General features: G+C 39.0%; 1 long non-coding RNA gene across 1 annotated transcript; it reads right to left on the bottom strand.

Annotated features, from left to right (window-relative positions):
* Positions 1–758: 758 nt before the first annotated feature.
* LOC145052706 (uncharacterized) lies at positions 759–1588 on the bottom strand. The gene is made up of 3 exons (XR_013684145.1): positions 1457–1588; positions 1297–1382; positions 759–980 (listed from the first exon to the last, which is right to left on the bottom strand). It is a non-coding gene; the product is annotated as an uncharacterized LOC145052706 (long non-coding RNA).
* Positions 1589–14652: the final 13064 nt, after the last annotated feature.

Raw genomic sequence — 14652 nt, 5'->3', positions numbered from 1 at the left:
TAGGCACTCAAATTTTTTTATCCAAATGAATATGATCAATAATTTTATTAAAATTATATATATATATATATATATATATATATATATATATATATATATATATATATATATATATATATAGGGTTAAATATGAATCACATATATAACATGAGTGTAAGACTATTTTTGGTACATTAGATTAAAAAATAAGTGGTTAAGATGATGATGACATGATGATAATTAATTTGAATAAAATTAATGATTTTCTATTTTAAAATAACCAGTAATGGTAGATTGGTAAAATTGGCTAATAAGAAATTTTAGAAAGTGAATATATTAAGGGATACAATTTAAACTAGATTTCAAAAAATAAAATTAGATTTTATACATTTTAAGTTAATTAACACTAACAACATTATGATTGTAATCGATTGCAAATGGCTAGAAATTCTTATACAAAAAATGATTGTTGTGTGCCGATTCTTTAAGAATATTGTATGCTATATTCATTATTAATTAACACCATCGATTAAATTATATTCCTTGAGAATGATTGATAACTTCATTCATTCATTTCTTTTTGTTAATTATTGTTCCTACATTCTTCAAGAATATTGTATACTACAACATATATCATTAAGAATAACAATTTATATAAAAGATCATCTTTCTTATTTCAATATTAACATATTCTGTTAAAAATTATGAAAAAGTAATACAAATTATATTAAAAATATAAAAAATGACAAGTACATTCTATGAGAATGGAGTATATCCGATTAACAATGTACACAAGCTATCAATAAAAAACGTTTTCACCAAACAAACCTATAATCCAAATCTTTATCACAGATTATGTGAGAATGATTGAGAATACGTGAGTATAAATGAGAACGATATTCTTAGAGAATGTTTTCCATCAAATTCAAGTCCTCATATTGCCGCCATCACCTTCTTGCCTCGGGATACAAAATTCTTTAAAACATTATTGACAAAAAAACCTAAATAAAAAACAAAAATCATTATGAGTGGAATGTTTTTTTTTTTATCTAAGTAAAGATTATGTGAGAATGAACACTAAATTTATAGTAATCAGTCTTTAAGAATGTGTTTTATCAAATTTATCGAAATAAATTTAGCAAAAACTGTCAAAATAATTTTAGCAAATTTATCTAAATTTTATAGTAATCATTCTTTAAGAATGTGTTTCATTGCCATTGCCAAAATGTAATCGTTTTACAATTTAGCAAAATTATAGGTTTTTTCACATTGTTTTAATTTTAATAGGTAAAATAAAAATAAATAAATAAAGTGTACCTGAGTGTATATAAAACAAATACTCTGACATGGAAGTCCATTTGAGTAGTGTTAACCAATGTATCACTTATACCAATTTCTATACTCTGGAAGGGATGAAAGACCATAGAATTTTAAACTTGAATTGAAATAAAAATTAGAAGAAAGGGACATAAATTACCTCAATACACGCAAGAAGGATCTGCAAAGCCAATTCGTGGCAATATTTTCCTTAAGTGGATGGAACCATATCTAGCTCATACCACCAGAACACAAAATGAGTCCATCTTGTTTTTAAGCAATCATGTATTTCAGGATAAAAATTACATAAATTACATATTTGTCAATTGTTTTTCATGTGTACTAAATACCAAATAACATATAGATAAAAGAATCTTATCTGAAATACCATACTTGTCCATTGCCTCCACATAGAATATGTTGATGTTTACATCAGCATCCCTCAATCAATAATTGACTGAACCACAAAGTCAAGAAACACAGACGGTGAATCATATGGATCAAGATCAACCTGAACAACATTAAATTAATAAATTCTAGTTATCATTACAATATTATAAGTTAATCACGTAACATTACTTGAATGATAAAATTATAGTAAGAACTTAAATATATAAATCATACCATCTCAAATTCCACTTGATAGTAGGCCCACTTGGCGCTTCTAATCCATAATCATGGTCTTTTGATACCTTCATTGATTTTTTTTTTGTTCTTTTAGATAATTGAGCTTCATGTTCTTCTTTAATTTTTAATATAAAAGTCTTGAGAACAACAACCTACATATCTCTATATTGTTAACCTGCTGATTTTAGAATTTTAATAGTCATGAATGTTTTTGTTAATAGATAATATCAAAACTTGTAGCAAAATAAGGATAATCAAATTTATACCAAAACTTGTAGCAAAATAAGGATAATCAAATTTATACCAGACATCTTGTTAGGTCCAGTTTAGTGTTGCATCCTTTGGGCTCGTTAGCTAGTCCAAGTTTTGTCTCCGGTATGGGCCTGTCCATCCGTGAGTTTAGTTTAGGGTTTATTATATATAGATGCTTTCATGCATTCTTAACGTAAGATTGAGATAGATTTGATAGCGTACAATTTCTTATCTTTTGTAACCCTAGAATCCTCTACAGCGGAAGTTCTTCATCGAGCTCTGCTGAGGATTGAGTTAATCAAATCATTCGATACATTCAGATCCATACTTGTGTTTATTTCGTTACTGTTTCTGTTTTATTTATTTACCTGTTACAAAGATCTAATCGATCAAAGAGTTTCCGAACTCATCAATTGGTATCAGAGCAGGAGGCTGTGTAATTCATACACATCTTTTCTGTGAAAGAAGCGATTAGGGTTATTCCGCATTAACTGATATTTATTGAGTTGTCACTCCATAATTGACGTATCTCTTTATTTATTCATTTGCCCTAATATTAAATATTACAAGTCTGATCTTTCAAACAGGTTAAACGATCAAGCATGGACGATTCTCAATCTAATCCTATCAACATCTCAAACAGCATTGGATCAACGACGAAGATTCCTATTCTATACACCCAGGATTACGAAGTTTGGGCTCATCATTTTGAAGACTATGTCATCGGATCTAAAGATAATGGGTATCTTATTTGGGAAGCCATTGTGTCTGGACCATTTGCTCACTCAGGAACATCCAAGATCATTAAAACTCAGAAAGAGTATAATGATCTGTTAAAAGATGTTAAAGACGTTGCTCAAGACGAAAAGGAAAAGTTTCAGTGCAACATTAAAGCATTGAGACTGATCCGATTCCTGTAGTACCGCTAAAGAAATCTGGGATAGGTTGCGAGAGCTGTATTCCACTGATGAAGATTTAGAGCATTATATTCAGACCTTGCTTTTGTCTGAGTTTGGTGAATTTAAGTAGAATTCCGATGAAACTGTCACTCAGACGTTTGATCGCTTCAATCATCTTCTTAGCAAGATGATCAAACATGATATAGAAAGGAAGTTGATTGAACAGAAGGTCACCTTTTTGAATGGCCTAAGATCTGAATGGAGAGCTGTCGTGTCTACAGTTAAAGCTCATGAGCAGTTCAAGTCATATTCATTGGCAAAGCTGGTGGGAATTCTGAAATCCCAAGAAAAGATTGTCATGCAAGAAAAGAATGTGGTCTCAAGTTTGGGGTCCTTGGCCCTCCTATCAAAAGGCAAGAATGCAGTGGAAGACGAAGATCTGAACCTAGAGGACTATGATCTTACATTAGAAGATTATGCTATGATGGTATCCAATCCCAAGAGGTTCATCAAGAAGAGGTTTCCTACCAATAAAAACAGAAATTGGCAGGAAAGCTACAGTTCTGAGAAGGTAAGGGAGGAGCCGAAGACAGAGGAACCAAAGAAAGAGGCGAAGGTTGAAGGAGATTTTGGCGTTAGCTGCTATTATTGTGGAGGAAAGAACCATTATGCTAAAGATTGTGTTCTGAAGAAAATGGCAGAGAAAGATGAGGAAAAAGATGAAGAGGCTGTCTTGATGAAAAAGCTGGAAGAGATCAAGAGGAAGAAAGTTGCTACTAACCCTTCTATGAATGCTCTTATTGTATAGGGTTCGGCAGAGGATGACGAGTTCGGTGGCGTGCAGGTATGGTCAACCGACTCAGAGGATGATGAAGTGAGAAAGCCTTCACATGGAAAGGCATATGTTGCAAGGGGTGACAAAAGCAGTGGAAAGTGTTTTGTGGTGACTGATGTATCTCACATAAGGGGATACAATACTGATGGTGGAAACGAGGACACCAAGGAGCGAGAGGACTTATGCTTCACAGCAAAACCTCTCAGTGTGCAGATCAATGAGCTTGATGAATTGATCAAGAAGGTACAATCTCTCTTTATTTCATTCAAAGTCCCACAGAAATCATATGAAAAAGAATTAAATAGCTTAAATTCAAGAATCTCAAATCTGGATAGTTGTTTAACTCAAACACGGGTCACCAATTCTAACCTAACTGACCAAATAAGTAGGGTGTCTTCCAAGAGTGAGGAGCGGAGGATGTGGATAGAGCAAAAAGAGTCGGAGCTGATAAAGTCTAGGGATGAAAACATTTATTTACAAAGAGACAATTTAAAACTTTTAAAACAGAGAAATGTTTTTTGTTTGATTGCTAAACGACTTTATGCTAACATCACTCAATTACATTTAAATTGTGAAATAGGGCAGAAAATACATCGCATGATTTTACCCCTCCTTGAGTTCAAGGAGGATGAAATCGATGCTGAAGCATATAACTGCGAAAGTGTTGTATCGTCTGATGATGTGAATCCCACTTACATGTATGGTCTGGACAAAATAGAATCTTTCATAAAGTCCAAGGACCATAAGGACATGCTGAAAAACCTTTTGGATGAAAGCGATAAGCTGAAACTAAGGACTGAAACTATACAAAAATTTGACTCGTTGAGTGCCAATTTGAGTTCAGAAAATAAAATTGATGTTGAAAACGCATCTGAACTTAATGAGGACGATAATATGAGTGAAATTTTTGTAGAGGAAGTAGTCGACTGTTCTGAGTTTATCAAGAGCGAACCCGAAAACCACAAAAATCTTATTTCTGAAAATTTTGTGGAGTTCGCTCGTTTGTCCCAAAATAGGTCCCTGATTCTTGAAGAAAAGGCTGTGGTGTACCAAAAGGTGAGAACAACACCAAATCAAGTGTACAAGGTCACAGGAGTAACCGAGCATCAAACAGCCGAACTCACTGCTATAGTGAACGAAGATAACACAGATGGTTGTGATGAGTTCTTTTGGTCTGCTCCTATAGATAATGCCGACGAAACTGTTGGTCTGTCAGAACGAACGTCCTGGAAAACCAAAGGCAGATATGTACCAGAGCCACTGAACAAGCCTGACAACTTCGACGTGCCAAGCACTAGTGGTACAAAAGAAGTTCCTGTAGAAGAAGTCACTTCCACAAGCGAAACATCATCTGTGAAAAGTGAACCGGCTGACAAGAAGCAGAAGCAAAAGGCTAACATCCACAAATAGCCAAAACAAGTGAAAGATCAAAAGCAGCAGAGGAATCTGAGATACAAAAAGAACCTCTCAGAGCGAAAGCAGTTTTGGCGATCTCAAAACGCCCATTTCTCATATCACGATAAGAATTCAAAGCAAGAGAAAAAGGATTTCAGGCCACATGAGGAACATAACCGAAAGGACATGTTCGGTTCAGAGAGCAACAACAACCGAAAGGACAAGTTCGGTTCAAGTAGCAACCGAAAGGACAGGTTCGGTCCCGAAAACAATAGCTACCGAATGTCCAGGTTCGATCCTTTCAATGACCAAAAACAAAAGGGTCATATCGAACCGCAAGTCAGAAGAACTTACCATTCTAATTCTTCTTGTTCTCAATTCTCTTCTAAACCCAAGTCTGTTCCTGCTCAGCATTCTAAATCATCAACGAACCTGAAAGGAAAATCGAAGATTTCCTCTGTCCAGGAAGACCGAAAGCAGTCTAAAGCTCAAACACCAAAACCTGAAACCAAACCCACTATTGCTAATCCTAACAAAATCAAAGTGTTTACCATTAAAAGAAAAGATGAAACAACATTAATAAAAAGAACATATCTTATTGATGTTTCTCTTACTATTCCTGTTCCTGTGAAAGGCTCACGTGGACCCATGAAACTTTGGGTTCCTAAATCTGCTTAATTTATGCAGGTTATAAGTGACGAGCAGTTCGACGAAGAATGGTACATTGACAGTGGTTGCTCACGTCACATGACAGGGAGGAAGGAAGAGCTAAAAGAGTTTTGATCTCTTCAGAATGGTGGAAATGTCAAATTCGGCAATAATTCTTATGGAACAATAAAGGGTTATGGGATGATAACCAATGGAGACTTCACAATTAGAAAGGTGGCATATGTTGAAGGTCTACAGCATAATCTCATCAGTGTGTCTCAACTGGTAGGAGGCACCGGTCTCAAAGTTTCATTTGATGATGAAGGTTCAGAAATCATAGAGAAGAAATCAAAAAGCGTAATTCTCAAATCAGAACACAAAGGCGAAATGCTTCCTCTCAATCTCAAACCAATCAAAGGAAATCCAGCTATATGCCTATTATCCAAAGCTCATTCTGACGAAAGCTGGTTGTGGCACCGAAGGCTCTCACATCTCAACTTCAAGGACATCAACAAGCTTGTCACAGGAGGTCATGTTCGGGGTCTCCCATTGCTCAAGTTTGATCGAGAACATTTGTGTGATGCGTGTGAAATGGGGAAGTAGAGTCGTCAAAGTCACCCATCCATTATAAACACAAAAGTTGTTGAACCACTTGAGTTGCTTCACATTGACTTGTGTGGTCCATCATCTATCGAAAGCATTGGCGGTAGCAAGTATATTCTTGTTATTGTTGATAATTTCTCACGTTTTACATGGGTATTCTTTCTGAAGCACAAATATGAGGCCACTCCTAAGCTAAAGATGTTTATTAAGCAGGTTGAAGTACAACTGAGAAAAGTCGTTCGCAACATCAGGAGCAATAATGGACTGGAGTTCAAGAATAAAGAATTTGAAGACTTTTTGGCAGAAAAAGGAACCAGTCACAACTTCTCTGCTCCCAATACGCCTCAACAGAACGGAATTGTCAAAAGACGAAACCGATCCTTGTGTGAGGCGGCCCGAACGAGGCTAAGTTTCGCTTCTCTTCCTTTATATTTCTGGGCTGACGCTATTGCTGCAGCACGTTTCATGCAGAATAGGTCTTATCTCAACAAGCGCTTTTCTCTTACTCCCCATGAGATCATTAATAACAGAAAGCCGAACGTAAAATTCTTCCATGTGTTCGGCTCACGTTGCTTCATCTTCAACTCCAAAGAACATCGTAACAAGTTTGATGTTAAACCTGATGAAGGAATTTTTCTGGGATATTCTCTTACTTCAAAAGCTTACCGGGTCTTAAATAAGCACTCTAGGGAGATCGAAGAAACATATTATGTGACTTTCGATGATAACTACGTTAAAAAGCTGAAGGCTTCTGAAGAAGCAATTGGAGAAATTTTTACTCAAACTGGTCAAGTTACGGCTTCGATTGCTAATCTGTTCGATCAGTTTGTGGAACTATTCGATGAACCTGAGAAAGCTACTCTCTCGGAGGCCAAGGCAGCAGACAACAAAGTCGACCATCTGAAGCAAATTGTCGAAGATGCCGCCAAACGAATGGGTGAAGGAGAACAAGTTTCAAACGAACCTCCTAAGCAGGGTGCTTCAGTTGAGGGGGAGAATCCAACTTCTTCAAAACAACCAAACTCACAAATTGAGGGGGAGAATTCTACTCCAGTTCCACTCGAAAGCTCAACTGCACCCGAAAGCCCTTCAGCTTCCGAAAGCTCGACAACACCCGAAAGTCCTGTAGCACCAGAAAGTCCAGCTACACCTGAAAGCTCATCAGTCGAGGGGGAGAATGCCGATATGTTCTACGACGAAGATAGTCAATCTGAATTGGAAGAAATGGTGAATGCTGAATTGGATCCGTCCTATGATCCAAATTACCCTCCTCTTGTTAAGTGGACCAGAGATCATCCTGTATCCCAGGTAGTGGGTAATGTCTCTGAAAAGGTCCTGACCCGATCTCAACTAAAGGCAAAGCAAACATCTCTATTCTCCAAAGTAGAGTTATGCATGTATAATTCTTTCGTCTCAAAAGTTGAACCGAAGACACTAAATACTGCTCTTGATCACTCTGACTGGGTTCAAGCTATGCAAGATGAGCTCAACGAGTTCAAAAGAAACAAAGTATGGCACCTCATTCCAACTCCTAAAGATGCCTCAGTTGTTGGTCTCAAATGGGTATTTAGAAATGAAATGGACAAGGAAGGCAATGTGATTCGAAACAAAGCTCGTCTCGTGGTGAAAGGATATTGCCAGGAGGAAGGAATTGATTATGAGGAAACTTTTGCTCCGGTAGCGAGGCTGGAATCTGTTCAAATATTTCTGGCCTATGTTGCACACAAGAACTTTGAGATCTACCAAATGGACGTGAAATGCGCCTTTCTTAATGGAGAACTTGAAGAAACAGTTTACGTGGAGCAACCTCCTGGATTTGTTAATGAAAAGTACCCCAATCACTGTTATATTCTAGACAAGGTGGTATACAGTCTGAAACAAGCACCTAGGGCATGGTATGAAATGCTAACTAAGTTTTTAAAGATGTCAAAATTCAAACAAGGTTCGGTTGACCCAACCTTCTTTCGTAAGAAGGAAGGTAACCACCTTATGATTGTTCAAATCTATGTCGATGATATCATCTTTGGCTCAACGAATCCTAGCTTAACAGCTGAATTCAGAAAGCTGATGGAGACTACATTTGAAATGAGCTAAATGGGTCCGATTAACTTTTTCCTTGGTTTAAATATTAGACAGGGACCCGAAGGCATCTTTATCAACCAGGAAGCTTACACCAAGACTCTTCTTGCTAAATTTGGCATGATGGGAGACTCAAAGGTTAAAGTTCCAATGGCATTCGGCACCAAGCTCACACCATCCTTGGAAAAACCTGTAGTCGATATTACGTTATATCGCTAGATGATTGGTTCTTTGATGTACCTCACTGCTAGCAGACCTGATATAATGTTTTCTGTGTGTTACTGTGCTAGATTTCAGGCGAATCCTCGTGAACCACATATGCTTGCAGTGAAAAACATACTCCGGTATCTGAAACGAACCACCTCTCTCGGTTTATGGTATCCATTAAACTCAGGATTCTTCGTTCAAGCCTACTCAGATGTAGACCTTGGAGGTTGTGGGTTAGATAGGAAAACCACCACTGGAGGCTGCCAATTCCTAGACGAGAAGTTGGTTAGCTGGCAATCAAAGAAACAAACATGTGTATCTTTGTCTACAGCCGAAGCAGAGTACATCGCAGCTGCCTCCTGTACATCTTAAGTGATTTGGATCCAAAGCCAGCTCCGGGACTATGGACTAAATATGAAAAAGATCCCACTATATTGCGATTCAGAAAGTGCAATTAGGATCTGTCATAACCCAGTGCAACATTCCAAGACCAAGCATATAGCACTGAGGTATCACTTCATTAAAGATCATGTAGAAGATGGGAACGTCGAAATTCACTTTGTTCGAACAACTAATCAACTGTCTGACATCTTCACCAAAGCTCTTCCTGAAGCATCTTTCAACAACATTCTACAAGGGCTAGGAATGATGGAATCGGAGTCAGTACCAAAGACTACTTCTCAAAATTAAACGTTGGAAGCGAAATAGACCGAACGTTCGGGTTCGGGTCTCATGTGTGCCGAAATGCACTGAACGCTCGGGTTCGGGTCTTGTTCTGGTATACCGAAATGAACCGAATGCTCGGGTTCGGTTGTATTCTCTGATCGTCGCTTATCACTCTAAGGTAGTTTCTTTGTTTGTAAACCTTTTGTATCATTTTCTTTACTTCACTTATTTTCAAAGTTCTTTTCTTTTTCAAACTTATTTTTTTTGTAACCGAAATAAACCGAACGCTCGGGTTCAGTTCCAAATTTTTTTGTGTGTCTCATTTTTTTTTATTTATTTATCTATTTTTTCTTTAAATCAAAAATTCCAAAAATATTTTTTTTATTTTCTTTTTGTGAATTCAAAAACTCCAAAAATATTTTTTTTATTTTTTTTTTATTATTTTGTTTTGTTTTGTGTCTTATCTTTTTGTGTGTCTATTTGTGGGGAAATCATTTAACTAGTTAAGTGTTCCTAGAAGCATGCTGCTGTATGTGTCCAAAGCCTCACCTGATTCTGAATAATAGCCTTACTGACTTTGTACATACAAACCTTGTCTTCCCAATTAGGCTTTCATATTTATTCTAATCATGAGCTACCTGACTCTCTTCTCACATGAGATAAGAGTTTTCTGCTTGGTCCTTATTTTAACAGCAGAGGTACTTTGGTTTCTTTACACCATCTACACTACTTTTCTCCATCTCATTCGCTTCATAAACATAACCCTTGAGACTCTCAGAAATTACCGCTGAGGTTTATGGTTACACAAATTCTGTGTTTATGATCTTAGCTTCGTGTCACTACGAACTAAGTGAAACCCACTATTCAATACCTACTATGCTTTGACGGTGAACAAACAACTTTGTTCTAGCAATCACTAACGAATTGACGGATTTATCAATGAGGATGGCAAGTCAAATCTCTAATTTTCTTTTGTGTGATTCCTATGAAATTGTTAAGTCCTATAACATTTCTTCCCTTGGAATCCAGTTTAAATTTTTTTGAGATTTTACATAAACTATTTTATCTAGCCACTTAAATTATTTCAAACCTACTTGTTCAACAGACTGCATTGGTCTCACAAGTACTTCGTTCGATTTCTATCTTATATCAAGATCAGGAATTCTGAATTGAAGCGAAGCCACCCAAATTAGCCTGATTAAAAGAAGCCTTTCAACACTTCTCAATAAGTGTCTGATCGTTATTCAACGGGAAACCATACAAACACTTTAAAGTCTCTCTTGACTTTGAAAGAAGAGATTCGTGCCCGGGATCCTTTGCTTCGTGTCTCTACTGACATCACAAAATCTCTCATATGTGTTGCTTTATTTCTTTTTCTTTTACACACTACGCACGAAAATCTTTTTGATTTTCCAAAATTCTGGTTTCCTTAGTTACAAGGCATAATTTCAAATGGGATTTGCAGTTATAAGGGAGTTGTGGTTAATATTGATCCACGTGGTCAATTTTGCTTAAGGATGGCGTTTAATCTAAAAGGATAAGATGCTGACTCAGGCGGGAGTCCCATCGATTTGATTTTCAAACGGCGCTTGACAGCCAGGCGTGCGAAGAGGAACCGTTTCGTTTAATAACGGCACCTGATGGGAAGGCGTGTAAATCGGGACTGACACTCTCTCTCATGCATAATCATCGGTGCTACCAACTATCACGCATCAATCACTTCCGAAAAACCCTTTGTATTTCCCTCAAAGATTTGGGACAGATTCATCTCTCTCCTCTACCCACAGTATAAAAGGTAACGTAAACCATTGTTTACCTCTTTACTGCACCTATATTTTCAGAGAGCAATAAAACCTTCAAGTATTCTATTGTTCATCATCTCTCCCATCCTCTTCACAACAATGGCGGATTCATCCTCAGTTCATGCCACTTCCCACATCCTTCCGATTCGTCCCCAGCAGAGTTTGATCATCGATCTTACTCCTCAGGTCTATGATGCTTTCATGTTCCCGATAATTGAATGCCTCAAGTGCTCACCGATTGCTCCTGCTCTCACCAAAGTTGAAGCAGTTCCTATGGAATTCTTATCTCAGATTTTCGCCACTGCTCATTACGACAAGGCAGTGGACAGGATCTTCTTTGACGTGCCTAATCACAAGGCGTCCATCTCCAAGCAGAGGTTTTGCTTAATTTTAGGGTTTGAACCTGATTCAACTAGGGTTAACCCTGAATCGATTCCGGTGGGTCACATGTTCTCTATGTTCTACAACATGGGGTATACTGAGGTGCTGACAACATTTACGAAGTTCAAGAAATCGTGCCTGCCTCCTCAGTGGAATGGGTTGTTTATAGTGCTGTTCAAGGGGTTGTCTGAACGTAGTGCTGGATCAGACGGAGCTAGTCGTCTGTTCATCACGATTCTGTACGGGATCTACAACGGTATCAACTTGGACTACGGGTCGGTCCTATGGCAACAGCTCATTCAGAGTCTGTCTTCTACATCTCGGCATTCCGAGATTTCCTATGCTCGATTTTGGACTCTTATTACAAAATGGGTGATGGACAAGTACCAAGTCCCCATTGTTGCTGGTTCTCCAATGTCTTCGATTGGTACTTTCCATACCACGAAGATCATTGTCTCTGATGCCTCAAAATTTCAATTCATTGGCTCTATTCCTGAGACGATGTATGGAGATGTTCCTGCCGACAACCGGATCATTCGAACCTACAAGGAGTTTCGACGCTCTGGTCCGAGAGAGCTTACTCCTGAAATGCTCAAGTCCATCCATGATGCTGACAAGCATGCGCCAAGGGGAAAGAAAAATGACAAAGGAAAAGACAAGCAAGTTGGTAAGGGAGCGAAAGGACCTTCTCCCAAGAAGCGTAAAACTACACAGACTGTTCAGTCTCCTCCACTGAAGAAGAGAAAAACTCAACCAAGGCGAAAGTTGATAATCGCTTCCTCCTCAAGCGAATCTGAGGAAGAGAATTCTGCCTCTGACGGATCTCCTCGTGGTAACACTCCACCACGATCGCCTACTCCTGAAGTTCACTTTCCCACTTCTCCAATCTCTTCTCCACCAACTACCATTCCCATTTCCATTCCCCCCATAACCTCCACCACTCACATATCATCCACCTCCATCCCAGTACCCCCTCCCATCTTTACCAAAGCAACCACCACCACCGCAGAAGTAAGAACCAACGTATCTGATACGGGGGTTCCTACTGACGCACCCAAACCCCCACCAACTACCGAACATACAACCCAACCCGAACCTACTACAGCTACCGAGCCTCCACCCTCACCATCACCATCATCTCCTGCTCAGTCAGCAGAGGACGAAGAACCATTCCTCGGCGGGGAGGATGTGACCTTTGATTCGGTCTATTACAGTCCGTTTCAGGTACAGAGTGACGACGATGATGATGCTCTCATTACCAAGAGGCATCTCAAGGAACTTCACGATAAAATCGATTCGCTCATCGCCTCCTCTTCTTTATCCCAGTCTACCATCTCTGAAGCTGCCATTCAGAAAATTGTTGATGCTTTTTCCAAAGCTCATCAAGTATCTCTTGACTCCGCCACTGCAACCATTGATGCCTCAATTAAATCCTGTGAGGCAGCGACCGAAAAAGTCGATCAGCTATTCACTGATGCTTCTTCTCTGTTACAATCTTTACAGGAATCTGCTGAGGCCACCAAAACGAAGCTGGAACCCATTGTCCACCAGCTGGCTACCTCAGTTGCATCAGAACTGAAGTCTTTTGCTTCTCTTCATCAGACTCTCTCAGACGACAATTCAGCGTTTAAGGCGACGATTGACGAACGATTGACTAAGCTCCATGAGGACCTTGCTGCTGAAAACTAACTCATGGACGCTCTTACCAGAAAGACCACCGCTCTGAAGGTCAAGAGTCTTCAACTCTCCAATTCTCACAAGGAGATTGAGTCTCTTCGATCTGAAAGAGAGGTAATTTCATTGTGTGTTTCGGATGTCCACACATCCCTTTCAAACATCCTGGAAGCACATGACCCGATCCTCAACTATTCTGTGAGGCGTACTCTTACAGAAAAACTTGCTCCTGCCCTCTCTCTCCTGAGCAAGATTAAAGGGCTCCTTGATTTCGTGTCCATTCTGAAACAAGGGGGAGAAAAAGAAAATGTGTCTCAACCGCCTCCCACTTCAACAGCAACTCACACAACCGAACCTCCTCCTACAAGCCAAGCCTCAAGTTCAGGTGTTAAAGACAAGGGCAAGCAAATTGCTGAGGAGAGCGATGATGAAGATAAGGAGACCATTGCCGACCTTCTGAAGAAGCATGGTTGAGAGAAAGATGCTGACATCAGCGCTCGTGTAGCTAGAGAGGCTGAAGAAGCTGAAAGAAGACAGAAAGAAGCTCACGACCTTCTCGAGAGCAGGAAAACTCTTTTTCCTCCTTGGACTCTTGAGAAGTTGCTGAAAGAAGCTATAGAAACTCCAAGTATCTTGTGGCTAGAACCGGTGATCTCACTTGATCGTGATAATACTGTCAATTCTCAATTCGACATGCCACTGACCCGAAAGGCATTTGTCTTCCATGCCTTTGACAACGTTGCTGAGTTCCCTCATCCTCATCCAAAGGTTGACAGGGACTTAGTCGAATTCTATCTGAGGGCCGCTCAACCACAGTACCAAACATGGAGCGCTCAGAAAATTGTCAATGTTCGGGTTCTGAAGCCGTACAAGGAAGGAAACTTTACCAACATTCGGTTTAAGGTGCTAAGAGGATCTGCCAAGACCGAACATGCCATCTCGCTTGCTGATCTTCCCAACTTGAATCCACATGACTGGATCATCTTGCACAACATCCTTCTTACTAATGAAGCAGAATATGGTCCGATCATCGACCATTTCAAGAGGATGCTTGTTTGTTACATTATGGAAGTCGCCAAGATGGATCAGGAGATAGCGAATGTATTCAAGAAAAAGCCTACTATATCTCCTGTTGGCTCAGCAAGTGACCTAAACATGATGCAGATGGGAAAGATAGACCCGAAGAGAAACTCCGTTATGTTTACCAGAAACGAAGGCCAAAAATGCCTGTTCGCTTTGGCAGACAAACATCTCTATACCACTGCATGTCTGGAACATGTCTTAGGGA

This window comes from Lactuca serriola, chromosome 5 (assembly GCF_051521515.1).
Source record: "Lactuca serriola cultivar US96UC23 chromosome 5, Lser_US96UC23_V15, whole genome shotgun sequence".
In the NCBI taxonomy this organism is placed as follows: domain Eukaryota; kingdom Viridiplantae; phylum Streptophyta; class Magnoliopsida; order Asterales; family Asteraceae; genus Lactuca; species Lactuca serriola.
Note: the sequence above shows the minus strand (reverse complement) of the source record. Positions and strands in the feature narration are given on the sequence as shown.